The following is a 16,505-nucleotide window of genomic DNA, read 5'->3' as shown; positions in this document are numbered from 1 at the left end:
TTAGCTGAGGAAAATGCACAGCTGGTGTTTGTGAAAACAACAAAACAAAACCATAATTGGCCATGCATAGGCTAGTTTATGTTGCCCAGATTCCCCCCTCAGACCAGGGCCAGTGCAGTGTCTGGGGACAGGCACAAGTTGAGACACCATAATGTCTGCAGGCATCCTGCAGCTCACAGCACCGTACTGCTGCCTGCACTATGTGCTGCCACGCCCCCTTTCTTTAACAGCTACAGTTGACTTTATATTTAGCAGCAGCAGAGTATGGAGCAGCTCTGGGGAACTTGACAGAGCACAGGACCAGGTAGGGTTGCCAGGTGTCCTGTTTTACACCGGACAGTCCGGTTTTTGTGCGCTGTGTCCGGTGCAAAAAGGCATGCTAAACCGGACAATTAAGTTGTCCGGTTTAGAGCCCCCCCCCCCCCCCGCAGCGCAGGAGGAGAACAGCGCAGCAGAGAGAGAGAGCTGGGAGCAGCGGTGGAGAAGGGGGGCAATCTCCCCCCCTTCCCTCACCTTAGGGTGCTCTCTCTCCCCCGCTGTCTCCTCCAATATGATGTGCAGGCTGGCGAGTGGCTGCAGGCGGAACTTACCTCTGTGTCGCTCCAGCGCCGGAAGTTTGGGTCCCGCAGCCGCTGAGATTCGACTCAAAAAAGATCCGGATCAAAGATCCGAATCATTCATGAGCCGGACAACACTAATCAGTCTGAATAGTGTTGTCCGGCTCATGAATGATTCGAATCTTTGATCCGGATCTTTTTTGAGTCGAATCTCAGCGGCTGCGGGACCCGAACTTCCGGCGCCTGCGACACAGAGGTAAGTTCCGCCCGCAGCCACCCGCCAGCCTGCACATCATATTGGAGGAGACAGCGGGGGAGAGAGAGCACCCTAAGGTGAGGGAAGGGGGGGGGAGATTGCCCCCCTTCTCCACCGCTGTTCCCAGCTCTCTCTCTCTGCTGCACTGTTCTCCTCCTGCATGGGGGGGGGGGGCACCTGGCTACCTATTCTGGGCACATATAGCCCCTGGCTACCTATTCCGGGCACATATACCCCCTGGCTACCTATTCTGGGCACATATAGCCCCTGGCTACCTATTCTGGGCACATATACCCCCTGGCTACCTATTCCGGGCACATATAGCCCCTGGCTACCTATTCCGGGCACATATAGCCCCTGGCTACCTATTCCGGGCACATATAGCCCCTGGCTACCTATTCTGGGCACATATAGCCCCTGGCTACCTATTCTGGGCACATATAGCTCCTGGCTACCTATTCTGGGCACATATACCCCCTGGCTACCTATTCTGGGCACATATACCCCCTGGCTACATATACTGGGACATATATACCCCTGCCTACGTATACTGGGACATTTACACCCCTGCCTACATATACTGGGACATATATACCCCCTGGCTACATATACTGGGCACATATATCCCTGGCTACATATACTGGGAACACTGGCTGTTTGTCATTATGTGCATTTAGTGGTGAAAAGCTGTCTCTTTTGTGCATTTACTGGTGAAAAGCTGTCTCTTATTATGTGCATTTACTGGTGAAAAGCTGTGTCTTATTATGTGCATTTACTGGTGAAAAGCTGTCTCTTGTGCATTTACTGGGGAAAAGCTGTCTCTTATTATGTGCATTTACTGGCGAAAAGGTGTCTCTTATAATGTGCATTTACTGGTGAAAAGCTGTCTCTTATGTGCACTGGACCAGTACTACAGGTGAGGACAGTTAGTGACATGGCTATGTACTCTGTAATGTGCTGCAGAAGATGTCAGTGCGATATAAATACTATACATTTTTTAAAAAAAAAGCCCATTGCTTAGCCCCACTCTACATAAAAGTGCGCTTCTGACTCCGCCCCTAACTCCACCCCCTGTCCGGTTTTCTCCATCAGCCGACCTGGCAACCCTAGGACCAGGTATGAGCACAGTTCTGTACCCCTGCTGTGTGCTTGTAATGCAGTAAGTCAGAACCTCGCTGATTACCTTTACCCTTCATTACAGATGTCTGCTGTGCTCAGTCACTGTATTCTGTATACACTGTACTCATTCATATCTACTGTATATTCACTAAACATTGGAAGAGGAGAGTGGGCAATGTTTCCTGATATGTCAATAGTGGCAGTGGCTTTAATGTGCACTTTTGCTGGATGGTGTAATGGCTAAGGGCTCTGCCTCTGACGCAGGAGACCAGGGTTCGAATCTCGGCTCTGCCTGTTCAGTAAGCCAGCACCTATTCAGTAGGAGACCTTAGGCAAGTCTCCCTAACACTGCTACTGCCTATAGAGCGCGTCCTAGTGGCTGCAGCTCTGGCGCTTCGAGTCCGCCAGAAGAAAAGTGCGATATAAATGTTATTTGTCTTGTCTTGTCTTTTACCTTGGTGTTAGTGCAATACATGCAATTTCATGCTACAAGGTCAAGTGTGCATGTACCCTCAATGTGAGGAGCTGTTTTAATGTAATTTATCTTATGTGGTTTTATTTAAGTATACCTCCCTGTGCAATGAAGTATAGCCTGACTGTGGTTTGTGTACCTTTTTGGCCACCACACTCTGTTTTGTGAGCACAGGGTGATTGCAGTCATCACAGAGGAGAGCTTTACACAGCCCAAGTACTGAGATATATTTATATTCTATGATACAGAGAGACCAGTGGATACAGATAGCAATGATTACAATCAGCTGACTTCTGTAGTGATAGGAGAAGATGCACTGAGGGACGTCTGGACAGATAAGCCAGCTAAATATTTCCTGGTCTCGGGCTGCTCATGTGATGGCCCTCTTAAATCCAGTTGCCCCAATTCTCCCTGAAGTGGGTGTCTTGCTTTCCCCCATGTCTTTCTCACCCTCTCTCACTGGTATATTCTCTCTCCTTTTCCCTGTCTCTCATCCAGAGTACAGTGTATTATCTCAGTATGGCCCTGCAAAATAGAATATTGCAATGCTGGTTAGGTATCTCCCATCAGTTTATGTGTTGCCTCCCATTCCCTCTGACCTGTGCCTCTCTCTCTAATCGATTCTACTCTGTCATATGTGTCTCTCGCTGTCTCCCCCATTACTGTCTCTGATTCTTCCTCTCTCTTCTGTGTTTCCTTCACTCTCGACTTCCGCACCTACACCCTGACATTCACTTCTCTTCCTCCTTTACGGTCTTTAATTTGCTTCTCTATACCTTCACCCACTATCTTTCTCTCTCACTCTCCGGTCTCGGTCTCAACCCCCCCCCCCCCCAAAAAAATAATTAAAATTAATGAAAAAATCAACATTGTTTCATGTATTTATATAGCATGGACATCTTCTGCAGCACTTTACAGAGTACATAGTCATGTCATTGACTGACCTCAGAGGCCAATGGCGTAACAATAGGGGAAGTAGCCCCTGCCCCCTGGGGCCTGCTCATGGTCGTTTGGGGGGGGGGGGGCTGTGGGGGTCGCAGCATGAGGGGAGAGATGGTAGCACGTCGGCTCTCCTCCTGCATCTATGTAAGTGTCAGCAGCGGCAGCTATAATTACCTCCATTCACCACGGAGGTTGCCGATCTGCAAGAGCTTCACATTACTTCCTGTTAAAAGAGGAATTAATGTGAAAGTAATGTGAAGCCCTTGCAGATCGGCGACCTCTGGTGGTGAATGGAGGTAATTATAGCTGCCGCCGCTGCTGCTAACACTTACATAGATGCAGGAGGAGAGCGCAGAGGGAAGAGCCCGAGGTTAGGGAAGGGGAGGACCCCCCCCTCCCCACCGACGTGCTACCAAGCTCTCCCCTCATGCTGCAACCCCTCCTTTCCCCCTAAAACAGCCATGAGTGGGCCCAGGGGGGGGGCGCTCAAATTCTTGCAGGGGGGCCCGGGGACTTCAAGTTACGCCCCTGTCAGAGGCGCCTACAATCAAATCCTATCATACTTTAATGTTCTACCATATAATTGCTTTGTGCATTTCTGAGAGAAACCTTTAAGGAATGCCCCCTTGAAAATCTTGGGTTTGCCACTGCCATGTTGTTGTAGAGTCATGCTGATTTGAAATAAAAGTAAGTGATAAGTCAGAGATAAGACTGGCTCTCTGTGCTGGATGTAGAGTTTTACAACATAATTTGGCATTGATGTGATTGTGTGTATCAATACCTCCACAAAATCCTAGAGGTTCTGGCTTACAATGATTTGACTGAGCATTATGTAAAAATACTCTAGGTTCATTGACAGATCTCTGGAAGCAGCAATTAGTGAATTTTTCTGAAAATGCTAGTATCTAGAGCTGGCCAATGAGATGCATATACTTAAAGGAATACTATCGATGTATGCATTTATTTTTAAATGCTGTATGTTGTAGCACACATTAAGACAAGTACTAGGAGCAATTTGATTCCTCACACAGCTGTTCCTCTCAGCTGTAAAATCCTCCGTCAGTTTTGGCGTCAGTATTGGATACAAATGTATCTAAAACCTGAGGGCTCCCAGAGGGCTAAGACCATGTCTCTGCACAGGGAGTTGCTATCAACTCCTCAGTTTATAGTTTAATTATCACCTTGCTGAAAGAATCTTATTGATATGGTGGTAAGGGGTTAAAGATTCTAGCAATGTGTGTTTATTATTTTTGCTTCTCTTGACTGATAAAGATACTAATAATGCTAATTGTAAACAGTGGTCTGCCCCTCTCAGCAGCTTGTAAAGTGGATGCAGCCTGGAGTGAATCACCTCAAGCAGGCAGCCAGTCTGAGTGTAAACACAGACTATTGTTATAGCTAGTTATCTTCCAGCAATATTACAGCTCATTTAGTTACCTGTTACCACCTCAGATCAGCCTATTTTTCCTCATGTCTCCTGCATGCTGTGAGTGACACAGTGAAATCTATTTGTGAGCTGTGTGACAGAGTAACCAAGCAGCTCAGGGTGACCCAAACTACTATGAGCTGTGTGAGAAATGAATTTTTAAGCAGGGATAGCAAGAGAGAGACCTGGGTGAATAAATAAAGTGCCACTAGCACTAGTGGTAATGTGTACACTAATATAGAGTATTAAAAAAAAAGTCGTTTCAATTGATAGTATTCCTTTAAATCATGTTTACTAATTTAAGGCAATTGATATACAGCTTGGAAATGAGTCAATCCAATGTAATTCCTGCCAATTATGTTTGGTCCAACAAAGTGGCAAAAGGCTTGCATTTAATTACCATGCAAACCAAAATTCTTAGCATCCCATTCACCAATCACATGTTACAATGCAGACAATGTTTTCTGAGTCACTCTGCTGGAACAGGTAAGGAAAAGGAGTTTCAGAAGAATGCTGTAACACTGGCCTGTGTGATCTCATTTCAGGAAAATGATTCAGAAGCCACTTATTACCATGTAATAAGGATTACCATTGGAAAAGTAGCATATTGTAGAAGAAGGCCGCCAATAGAGATTGAACGCCAGGGAGGTTAAGGAAGAACTCTGAGTAAAATGTAACAAGTGCCTTTAAGGAAGAAATCTAGGTAAAATGTAACACCAAATCATGTTATCTTCACATAAATGTATACTTAACAGACATTATTGTTTTTTGTTTTTATTTGCCTGTAGATAATGAAACAAAAACAGCTTTATCTCCTGTATGGGGAAGAGAAAGAGTGAGTGTGACGGATTGCGGAGAAGCCGCCGCGCGTTCTGGTAGTGAGGCGGCGGAATCCGCGCACAGAGGGGTGGAATCCGCGCACAGAGCGGCGGTATCCCCGCGGCAACATGCTTCTAGTTTGTCTGGACCTAGTAGTGCACACAGATGGAGAGCTACGCGCGCGCATGCCGCAAGACAGGCTCTTTATGCCAATAGGAGAAGGGTCAGCTGATCGAGGCAGTCAGCTGATCCCAGCTCAGCAGGTGATTGGTTGATGGGAGCTGGGCGGCGCTGTGGAGCGCTTTACTATATCTATCTCTTGCTGTTCAGTTGCTGGTTGTCTGGCGTTGCGAATACCTATGTGTTAACACTCAGACCTTAGTCAGATCCTTCAGTGTGGTGGAACCAAGAGGGCCTGGGAATCCACACTTAGCCAGTTCACTGTATTATTATATGTGTTATTCTCTAGCATAGTTCCAGGGTGTAGAGACCACAGACCTCACACCCCAGACTAGGAATATTGTATATCATCTGTGTTATTCCTTAGACCAGTTCCAGGGTGTAGAGACCACGGACCTCACACCCCAGACTAGGAATATTGTATATCATCTGTGTTATTCCTTAGACCAGTTCCAGGGTGTAGAGACCATGGACCTCACACCCAAGACTAGGCATTAATGGATATCTGTTTATGAATTGTATCTCTCCTGACTTCTCTTCTGTTTTCCGATTCGGTACCTTCGCACATCTGATCTACTGTTGCCGACCCTGCCTGTCCCTGGTTACCAATTCTGTCTCCTGTCTCTGTACCTTATCTGCCTGTGTGTCCTTACCTGGCCTGCCCGACCCTTCTGGCTGTCATCCAACCTTTGGATGCTCAGTCCTCCTGCAGGGGTCCCCTGCTCCTCAGAGGGGGGCCCTGCTGCAAAACCAGCCGGGGACTCTCTCTCCTGGAGCCCTTGACTGCAGTAGAGTCCTCTGTACTAATTGGACCACCTGCTACCCTGGTGGTTCAATTCCTACTGTTACACCAAACACTTACACGCTTCAGGTGTCCAGAGGTTAGTACTATATCTGTATTATTGGTGATTCTGCAGATCATCCATAATCAGGTATAGATCTGTATTCTTGGTGATACTGCAGATCACCAATAATCAGATTCTCTCTGGTTGCTGACACCTATCGTTACAGTGAGCTAGTTTCATTCTTCTACTTCCATTCTCACTTAGTGGCTAACAAAACTACAAACTTAGCAAGTGCCTCTATGAATTGTGGGAAATGTAGTGCCGTGAACAACAATAGTCCTTCCCCAATTGTCCTACTGCTTGAACAGTTTATTGGACCTGAAAATGGCAATGTCATTAGAATATTCACACAGCAAGCTTTATTTATGAAATGGTTTAAAGTTAATCAGGGGAGAGTCAAGAATGTGTATAGGAGACTTTCTAGGAGCCCGGACCAGAGTTTTTCTCTGTGTGCATGAACATCATAAAGTGGCCTACAGCTTTAAATACTTTTGTCAAAGGCAAATATAAAACACTATATTAAATGTTGCAATCAGTTATTACAAAACAAAAGGCATAAAGTTACAAATCCGTGCATGATTGAAACTTGTTACCAACCATAAGGATTAATAGTATATTTTCGCCAATCTGCGATTGTATAGAAAGAAGTGAGTTCTTGGAGCCACAAGCAGGCCTGGTGTTATTTAGGTCTTAGACATAGAGGTAAAGCCAACAAAATGAGAACTATTAAAAGGTGACAGAGCTGAGTACATAACCCTGTCAAATGTGGGGATCGAAATGGCTCAGAGCATAAATGCTTTACAAACATTGCTTGAGTGCACCTGAGCTGAACTGTGACAGAGGAGTGCTGCTGTTTGAAATAAGAACTCCATATTGATCTGCATGGCTTATTGCCAGATGCAAGCTTACGGCTAGCCTATTATTACAAGGTTTCTTATAGGATACTTAGACTTGTAACCTACAGCAACAAGTTCCTTTTTTTTCTTAATCAGCTGAATTCCAAAAATGACAGACCAATATGTTTCTTGGCAGCCAGAAGAACAAAACTGTCCTCTTCATGTATCCAGGTGACTTTGTCACCATGAATGGCTACGTTACATGAAAGGGAGATTGTTGTTGTTTAGAGCTGAAGGAGTTATATTGGGAACCTGTCACAAACAGGAGTTTGACTACTCTGTTAAGTATGCAGAATTTACCCAGTCAATTAGTACACCATTGAACTATAAAAAATGTTTTCTCATAAGGATCGTGTTAAATGTTTTCAATTAAGTACCCTCAATTAAACCCAACTACTCTACAATTTTGAGATGCACAGATTATACCCCTGCTACTGCAAATGTACAAGTGTCATCCCGCTAATTAAATTTAGTGATAACAGACACAGATATTAATAACAGTTGAAGATTTTTTGAAGCATATTTTATATCACCTTCAAAAGCTGAATTCCCAGTTTACATCATGCACAAATAGCATAGATTTAGACAGATAAAACAGCTAAACAGCTTGGACAGATGCAAATTAGATTTTTGGCTTATCCGATAAGATAATGATTCAAAAAAAAAAAAAAAAAAAAAGATAAAATCAAAAATCCATAGCAAATATCACAATGATTTTTTAATTGTATTTGTTAAGTGCTGTATTCTGCTTGGTTGGTTCTAGCTACTGTACACTGCAAAACATCACTGCCCTTTATACGATTTTCTGGATACAGGCCTGGTATGTAAACATTTTTCTGCATGCGTTGACTGCACGCATTCAGATGATCATACACAACTGTGGCATAAAGTATAAATTGCCAAATGCACACTCTAGGGTAAATTGAGAACACCAGCCTTCATATAGTAGAACCATAAAATCATATCAAGAATAAAGGCCCTTATATGATCCATTGCACTTCACTTTGAAATTGTGTGTGTTCAGGTTGCTTAAACTGAAAAAAAAAAAATATTAGTGCAAATGTTACCCTGGGCAGTACGCTGCAATCAAAATCCTCATAGTTTCTCCTGATTCTTCAGCTTCCATATTAAGAGCAATCCTATGAAACTATGCAATTCTAAAACAAAAGCCAACATTGCGCAATCTACAGCAGACTGAAAGTTCCATATTTTATTTGCCCAGCGTAGGTTTAAAAGGAAGGCCTGCATTTTTTTAATTGTTGCCACGCTAAATAGCCATCATCTTCCTCTGCTCCAGCTCTCATAAGCCAGACAACGTGTCACTACTCGGAGATTGAAGTCTGCCTGCCAATATTTCCAGCTGAATTTATAGTCCATGGAAGCAATGTAAATGTCAGCAACATGAAAATAATAAAATCTTTACATGATATAAACTGGGAAAATGACCTTGAGATATGAAAGAATGTACATTCTGTGTACCCAACACACACACAAAAATAATATATATATATATATATATATATATATATATATATATATATATATATATATATATATATATATATATAGACAAAAAAAGAGATCTTCGTCATAGTGTAATTGTTCTCTATCGTATCCAGATATTCCCATGAAAGTGTAGATGAAAACTGCGATCCAAATGTCTTCCACAATTATTTATTGACTTATATTTGCATTTTGAGCATGATTGATGTCCTGAACTTTAACACTAATGGGAAATCGTCTGAAACTGTGTTGGGAATAGCTGTCAATAATTTCTTTGCAATAACATAATACCGTGGATTCTCTGGAACAGATTTCTAATTAGCTAAGTCAACAACTAATCATTCAGTAGGTGACTCGATGTTCTCTTCAAGGGTACACCAATATTTCAGTTTTCTTTTTTAATGCATCTGATAATGAATATTTACACTCTAAAATAAAAAAAAGTATTTTCACGGATTCAATCTCCCTGCCAAGAAGCCAACATGTCTATGTGCACAAGAGAAATCATACAAATACAGATTAGATTTTCTGATTATCTAATAACCTGTACCCACATTTCACCGTTTTACCATGTTTCTGTTAGATTGATGTCATTGGTTCTAAATACGTGATTGAGAAGGCCTCAATTGAGTAATGGATGTCACGAAACAGGTATTGGACTTTATATATATAATATATGGCTCTATGTGAGACCTTTTACTGTATATACATCAAACTACATGTTTCAGCTAAGTGACCACTACAGAGAATGTTGAAAATGAAGTGCACACACTACCACCTTGTGGATTAATCTTAAAAGGACAGATGTTGTTCTTTGTAGCTGTAATGTACCCTGATTCAAGATCATCATGGGGAGATGGTCAAAATTACCAGATGATGTGAGTGATGAAAATGTAAAACTAGGTACGTCCTAAGCCATCAAATGTAACCTCTGATGTCATTAATCGCATCAGTTAAATGCTTTCTTGTGTGCAGGGAATAGAGCCAGTCTTCTGGGATGCTGCAACTTACCTTTCCTAAGAATTATAGAATGAAGACATATTTAAATGACTACCTGATCTCACAGTGTGAATGTTACTTAAACAGCTATGCTGAGAAAAATACAGAGAACCTGGTAAGAAAAGGTACTTTATAAAGGTCCAACATGGATTGACCTCTACTGAAGATCATTTATTGTCACAGTAGGTGACAAATCCTAGCAGAATGGGTTGAGTTATGTCACATTTCACAGTGGGCGGTCGATTAATGTCAGTGAACCCCATGATTTAGCTACATATAAACACCAGTCCATTGCCATTTCACGACTCCCAAGGTCCATATGCCACTGGATTTTGTGACAAGTTGCTGCAATGTTCACTTGTGCAAGCTGATAGATAACTAAACCTAAATGTTAACGGTTGTTTAAAAAAAAACAAAAAACTTATATCTCCACCAGTGAAGACGACACAAAAAGTATCCTTTTGTTTTGCTGGTGAATGTGTTCTTTAAAACATGCAGGTGACAACTGACAAAGATCAATACATCCATACTTGACTTCTCGCAAGTGGACAGAAAACTGCTTATGTGTTTTAGAAGATCTCCAGTACAAAAGGCAGACTGCTATGGATTACATGAAACAGTGCATCGAGCAAGTCCATACTGCATCATTAAAGTGATGAGCCTGTAGAAATACCAAAGAGCAAATCTTCATTTAATTCAAGAGAGAGCCTCAAAAATCCTACTATTAAAAAAATTGCAGGGTAGCCCTGTTGCACTAAATCAGTTATTCAGACTGCATCCTATCTTCCTGGTGTACAGAGAGAGGAAGGATCTAAAGCTGACTAGTCAGTCAGTAGCCACTTGCTAGATACTACTGCATAAAAGGCAGCAGGGGACCTCAAAGTCTCCTCTTCTTCTTCTCTGTGTCATGCAATACAAGCTAATGTCTGCAAGATCAGATCAGCCATACATCTTAAAACAAGGTGGGGGTGAGGGGCTCTGTACCCGTCATTTATGGGGGTGTGGTATCCAGGAGGCAGGTAATAATCAAGTTATGAAGAAGAATTACAGTCACAGCATTTAAAGTGGAAAGTGGAGGGAGTCCAAAATCCTCTGATGCACCACTGTGGGGGTGGGGGCGCTGAAGGGGGGTTTGATAGGTATAGTTTTTTTTAAGGGATCGTGCTCATTTCTCTCTCTCACTTTTTTCCCCCTCTTAACTCGGTATTCTAATAGCAATAGCAGAATCAGATTGTAAAGCACGTTCTGTTCCAATATGCATTACACATTCAGAATGGCAAGCAATGTGTTGCAATATGCAAGGTGCAGTCTAGCAATAAAATCACTAGAACAGATTCCATATCCAAGCCAGTGCAGAAAAAAACCCTTTGGCAATAACATGCTTTACTTGCTAGCAATGATATATAAAGGATTAACGTGACCTAAACCCCTAAATACTCAAGACAAACTACGACAGCATTGTGGTAATAAAGAAAAGGCTCTGGCACTGCAACAACATCTAAGCCAAAGTGTATCAAATGATCAGATACAGTATCTCTGCTGTAACAGGATATAGCAACAATAATCCCTGTTTCCTTTGGTTAACCAATACCACAAATGGGCTTCCCCACAGACAGCACACAGCAGTGATTTTGTCGAGATTGCTGGCTGAAATGTATTTTCATTTTTATAGGATCTACTTTGCAAACACTACACACACAACCATGGCTCTGTTCAAACAGGAGACTGCAGCAAAATGACCATCACTGCCCAGGACACACAGACTGGATTTTGAATAGCACACTGTTCAGAACACAAGGGGAAAAGTATTGACTCGCAGCCATGGGGGAAAAGTAGTCACAGAAATGACTGCAGTACAGCCTTTGCAAGCATAGTTAGCTGTAACTAGCACACAGAATGCGTTTTAAAGTCTGCTAAGCACCTTACCTTGACAAAGCAGAGAGGGAGATTCTGCACACAGTGGATTCTGCTCGGTCAGATCCTGCAAAAATTGAAATCCTTAATCGAACTGCTTGATGCAAATCAGGCTCCTTTTACATCTACAAATACATAGAGATCTTTGCTGAAATCCAGGGAGGTCTTGCAGACCAAAGGAATGTAATAGCCAGAAAACAAAGGGATGTCTTGATGGCAGGGGGAAAGCAAGTGTTGTATGGTCGTTCAGCATGAAAATTCATTACAAGCAGCTTGAGCAGAGGAGGATCTGAGAGTAAAGAGCTCCGTTTGCCTATGCAGAGATGGGGAGAGAGAGCCCGATCTGCAAGGAAAAGAGAGGATGAGGAGGGAGAGAGGACCAGGCTGTACCAGTCGTTCTCCCTCAGCTATTGGAGCAAACTGAATGAAATTTACAAAGCCAGCAGCCAATAGATTGCTGCAGTCTGCAGCATCACTACAGAAACCATATCTACATCTACAACCTATTGCAAAGAGCTGCTAATTCTAGTGCAATTCAGATGGAACAGAATCATCAAGGTTGTTTGTTTGCCTGAAGAGCTGGGGTGTATTATTCTGAAAGAAGGGGGGGTGTAAATATGCCAGCAAACAACTAAATGACTCACATGTACTCATTATTTATCTAGAAATCGTAATGCCAAACTATACGTGTATGCAGGGATTACAGTTAAAATACATGATTGTGTTTATGAAGTATGAATAAAATAGGGTAAACAATGAAGTTGTATTTGTTGAAAAGAGTAGTAGTTCTGTTTTCTGTGGGGTTTCATTGTTTTACTTGACAAAGATAATATACTAGAATCTCAGAAATTCAGGGTGACATCGGAACTCCGTTTGTGAAGATAAAAGTAACTCAGCTGACTTAAAAATATAAAAAATAACATTATAAACAAAGGCAAGAAGAAAGGGGATGTGAGATAGCATGATATTGTGTTGCCTATAGCAACCAATTTAAAGGAAAGTCCCCACAGTGATTCAAATAGAAAGGAAATGTAGAAAAGTGCTATTAGAATAAGGATTATTAGTGATCTAATGGTGCATACGCACATCCAATTTTGATTGGCCAATTATACCATTTCCATGAAGTATTTGAGCTTACTTACACAATCTGTTCATGGTGTTGAAAATCTGTTGACCCTTGTACTACATGGAAATAGTAAAATTGTTCAGTGATTGGCAAATCAAAATTGTATGTGTGCATGCACCCTCATACACATTAAATTAGAATTGGCCAATCCCTGACCAATTTTATCACCTCCATGTAGTATGAGTGTTTACCTACACAATCTGCTTATAGTATTCAATATTTGTTAACATTCAAACTATATGGAGGTGGTACAATTGGTCAGTGATTGGCCAATCTGAATTGAAAGTGTCTACCAGGCTGTGCAATATATCATTCTAATTGTTGGTGAGTGAGTGGCATGTTCACAGTACAGTTCGAGGCTTTGGGTGACTTATGTTGTATCACCAGTGAGGCAGCTTTGTACATCCTGGAGTAGATTGAAAATTGCAAATGTATTGATCCAACTGTGAATTCCGATTTCGTCGAAATCTCGTGTACCGCATGCGAAAACCGAATTTCGTGTTCCGAATTTTCGTGTTCCGAGTGCATTTCTATTGAAGTCAATAGTGCCAACTTCTGCGGTTAATTGTAAAGCCCCTGTACATGCTATCATCACCAAATTTGGCATGTATATTAAGAAGATGAGCAGGAACATGGTAAAAAAAAATTGTGAAAAGACCTTATAGTTTTTGAGCAAATAGATTTCAAAGTTTCATAGGAAAAATGGTTTTTAAACTGTGTAAAATGACACTGCTGCAGTACAGGTTACTGCATTCCGAGTTCTGTATACATATTGTATACATTTCATGAAACAGACAGCGTGGAGTCCCCCCTCCCAAGCCTCCTTAATCCCTTGTCCCCCATGCAGGCTGGGATAGCCAGAATGTGGAGTCCCGGCCAAGTGGGGCTTCGCACCCTGAGTTATACCAGCCCACATGGTCCATGGTATGGGGAGGGGGGGCTCTGGAGGAGAGGGGCGGTCAACCTCCCCCTCTCCCCCAGAGCAATTGTCCAATCCATGAAAAAGGGGCTCTTCCCCACCTCCGGTGCCCCAGGAGGAGGTGGGGCCGCCGACGTCCTGGGGGGTTCATGGTGCCATCCAGGGTTCCCCTTTAACAAGCGGACCCCGGAATCCGCCCTCTCCCCAGGAGAAATGAGTATAGAGGTACACGGTACCCCTTACCCATTTCAGCAGAGTTGAAAAAAAGAAAAAACACGACAACAAAAAAAGTCCTTTATTGTTCTAAATTAACCAGGGATACTTACCATGCGAAAATCCCAATAACAATTGTGTTACAGACAAAGGAATATAATTTACAAATTTACTGATCCACGGACCTGGTTCCACCATGTTTTCCACGTTTCTAGGCTGCAGACTTCAGGCCTCTAGCACACTACAAGCGATTCCAATTTATTATACGATCTGATTTTTGAGTCTGATTAAAAAAAAAAAAAAGTACTGCATGCTACCAAGTTTTTTAATCGGAATCAAAAATCGGATTGTATAAAAATTGGAATTGCATCATTCACATGTAGTGTGCAAGAGGCCTGACTCAGTTTTGGATTTTACTCTCCCAACCTATTCCCTGTCCCCCTTGTATAATATATTGTCTATAGGTTTTTAACTTGGTCAAGACTAACCAGCAACTCATGGTGACCCAGAACTCATTGGAGTGTGTAAGGGACTACAATGGTCCTAAAAGCCCCCTTACTAAGATGTTAAGAAAAACAAAAAATTGCTTTCCTAAAACAGAAATAATTTGCGATAATTCAGGTTGGAGTGAGCTCGAGATGTCTCCCAGCGCACCACTGCTGAATATATGCAAATTAACCATTGTACCCTTAGAAGCTAAACACACCTCCAGAACCGCTGGAATGCAATGATGTGTCAGCTTGTTAAATTGTACAGAGCCATAATAATCCAACATGCATACAGACTGTTTCGGATTTTTTTTTTTTTTTTTTTTTTTTTGGCCTTTCAGATTAAAATCACTTAAAAACCAGCCATCACGCGGATCTCTCCATCAGGTTGGCAGCGATATTGCCCATCCTTCATAATTAAATCATCATACCGGCCTTTATTAAATCTGTGCACTTTTTATATCAATGAGCTCCATTCTTTTTGTTTCCAACATTCCTGAGCCTTCTCCTCTCCAACACTTTTTTTATCTGCCAAATACACCACATACAATCTCGCCAAGAAAAAATTGCATACTGCTTCCAATGACAACTGCTCCTTCTTGAATACAATTAGATTCCTTGCATCCCACAGAACTTCCTTGAATACAGAAAACACGATCCACCCCTTTCTATCCTTTTCCTTTGCACCCAGTGACACTCCACCCATCACCATTAAAAGAGATGTGCCCTTAACCTCCACCACCACCTCTAAAAAAAAACCCAACTTCCTCCGAAAATCCCTTGCAAAATCACACTCCCAAAAAACGTGATCCACATCTTCTTCCCCTCCGCACCCTTCTCTTGGGCACCTTCCTGAGGGAGTCATACCCCTCCTTTTGCAAAAAACCCTAGTAGGGAGTGCTGATACCAGGGACATCCACACCACATCTTTTTGTCTGTTTGTTGTTCCTTTAATGTTCATTCTTTTCCATATTGTCTCTGCTTGTGCACTTGTCATTCCTTTTATATAACATATTATATCATTTCTTGTGATCAATTTTTTTATGTTCTGTTTATTTATATCCGCCAAGGCTGCTCCTGTCATATTGAAATTGTACAGAATTTCTTTGACCTTTTGATAGCATAGCGTGGTTGTGAATGCAACAGGCTTGCTCAGGTCCTTAGCAACCCATCCCAACTTGTTCCACAACCATCCTCCCAAGTATCTTACAAAATCCTTCACCCTCCCCTCTGACTCCAATACTCTACGGACAGACACCAGATAGTGCAGAGACAAAAAGGAAGCAACATCAGGGAAATCCCAACCACCCAGAGACACACCCTTGTGAACCGTCACCCGTGCCACCCTCTCCATCTTTGAACCCCAGAAGAAGACAAACAACATTCTCTGCACCTCTTGCATCCATCTTTTGCCAGGAGGCAAGACCAAACAGAAGTACAACAACAACGGCAATATCACAGCTTTCACCACCAACACTTTCCCTGAAAAAGACAACTTCCGCAACCTCCAAAAATTCAACTTTCTTACCACTTTCCCTTTCACCTCATCCAAAGTCTTTCTACCTTTCATCTCTGCATCAAACACCACACCCAACACCTTGATCTCCTGACTCACCGGCACTTTCTCCACATTCAAAGGTACAGGCCTCCCAAAGGAAACCAGCTGGGACTTCTCCCAATTCACAGCCATTCCAGACATTCCACAAAACACCTTCACATGCAAATTCATCCTATCAATATCAGCCTGCGACCCACCCACAAACGCCACATCATCCATATAAGCCAAATACTTCACCTGCTCTCCACCACCACCTGGCACAACAAATCCTTT

At 42.5% G+C, this 16,505-nt stretch overlaps 1 protein-coding gene across 2 annotated transcripts in view; it reads right to left on the bottom strand.

The window, feature by feature from the left end:
* NLGN4X (neuroligin 4 X-linked) overlaps window positions 1-12,320 on the bottom strand; it is a 456,497-nt gene extending 444,177 nt beyond the window's left edge. The window contains exon 1 of one of the 2 annotated variants that reach the window (XM_068269915.1): window positions 11,941-12,320. The gene's annotated coding sequence lies outside the window, so the exon portion shown is untranslated. The remainder of the gene's footprint in view (window positions 1-11,940) is intronic. The other variant, XM_068269913.1, reaches the window with a different exon arrangement.
* Between the last annotated feature and the right edge of the window lie 4,185 nt (window positions 12,321-16,505).

Source organism: Hyperolius riggenbachi, chromosome 2, assembly GCF_040937935.1.
Source record: "Hyperolius riggenbachi isolate aHypRig1 chromosome 2, aHypRig1.pri, whole genome shotgun sequence".
NCBI classification, from domain to species: domain Eukaryota; kingdom Metazoa; phylum Chordata; class Amphibia; order Anura; family Hyperoliidae; genus Hyperolius; species Hyperolius riggenbachi.
Note: the sequence above shows the minus strand (reverse complement) of the source record. Positions and strands in the feature narration are given on the sequence as shown.